The 1,248-nt window shown below is 67.9% G+C and overlaps 1 protein-coding gene across 8 annotated transcripts in view; it reads left to right on the top strand.

The window, feature by feature from the left end:
• Positions 1 to 1,248, top strand: part of LOC113216880 (neo-calmodulin-like) — a 153,934-nt gene that overhangs the window by 149,159 nt on the left and 3,527 nt on the right. The gene's annotated exons all lie outside the window — the stretch shown is intronic.

Genomic DNA, 1,248 nt, shown 5'->3' with positions numbered 1-1,248 from the left:
AATCCCTTCACCTGCAGAGGGTTGCCGGCGGCGCGGAGCACTCGCAGCGCGGGCAGCGCGGCCAGGGCCTCGACGGGGTCGATGCTGCTCACGAGGCAGTGCGACACGTCCAGCAGCTGCAGCGAGGCGCTCCGCAGCGACTGGAACGACCCGTGGCCCAGGTCCTGCAGGGCGTTGCCCGACAGGTTCAGCACCTGCAGCATGGCGTTGTCCGCCACAAAGTCCTCGGCGCGGATGTGCCGCAGGCTGACGATCCTGTTCCGGCTCAGGTCCAGCAGCTCGAGCGCCTTCATCCCCGACAGCGCGTTGGCGGGGAAGTCCGGGATCAGGTTGCCGGACAGGTCGAGCAGCTCGAGGTGCTCCCAGGCGGGCAGGAACCGGGGCACCTTCGCGATCTCGTTGTTCGACAGGTCGAGGTGCTCCACCTGAACAGCAGAAAGTGTGAGAATGTGATGCCGCTTTGGCCGCTGTACGTCAGAGGGGTTGCCGCGGTACTACTCACATCCTCGGGGATGTCATCCACGGGTGGGAATGTCGTGAACTTCCTGCTGGAGCAGTCCACCACCTTGGGCCTGATGTCGAAGCGGCAGACACAGCGCTCCGGACACACGCTGGGCACGGCGGGGGCCGGCTCCGGATCCGGAGAATCTGCAGTCCGCTCTTCAGGTGAGTCTCTCATTACAGCATTTAAAACAATCAGAGAGGGTCCCGGGTGCCTCCACCACGTACCTGTCGGCCCGCACGGCCCGTCGCCGAAGGCGTCCTCACAGCCGTCGTCCTCGAGCTGCGCGGCGCGGCGGCCCCGCGGGTCCAGGGCGCCGCTCACCGCCGACACGACGAGCAGGGCCAGGATCAGCAGCGCGCGGCCGAGCCGGCCGACCCCGCCGGGGGCGACGCGGGGCGCCATCAGCTAGCGGCACATCCACTGCCAAAAGAGAGGGGGGGGGGGAGACCGTGAGCGTGAGCAGGATGCCGTCGTCGTAACCAGGACGCGGCCAAGAGGACGCCGCCGTCAGGCACAGCGCCTCGCGCCGAGATAACCCGCACACGCGCTTATCACGCTAAGTCAATGCTATTGAGGTGGGCGCGCCGCCAGCCATCAGCGCGGCCAGCCCAGCCCAGCAGGCACACAGGCGCCCGGCGGTGTGCCCTCGCTGCCCTCGCTTTGCATGAGAGACGCCGCTGCAGCGCCGCCCCCCCCCCCCTCCCCTTGCACACACCAGTCGAGAGATGATGAGTCGCTGACAT

This window comes from Frankliniella occidentalis, unplaced genomic scaffold, assembly GCF_000697945.3.
Source record: "Frankliniella occidentalis isolate FOCC.00 unplaced genomic scaffold, Focc_3.1 Scaffold79, whole genome shotgun sequence".
In the NCBI taxonomy this organism is placed as follows: domain Eukaryota; kingdom Metazoa; phylum Arthropoda; class Insecta; order Thysanoptera; family Thripidae; genus Frankliniella; species Frankliniella occidentalis.
Note: the sequence above shows the minus strand (reverse complement) of the source record. Positions and strands in the feature narration are given on the sequence as shown.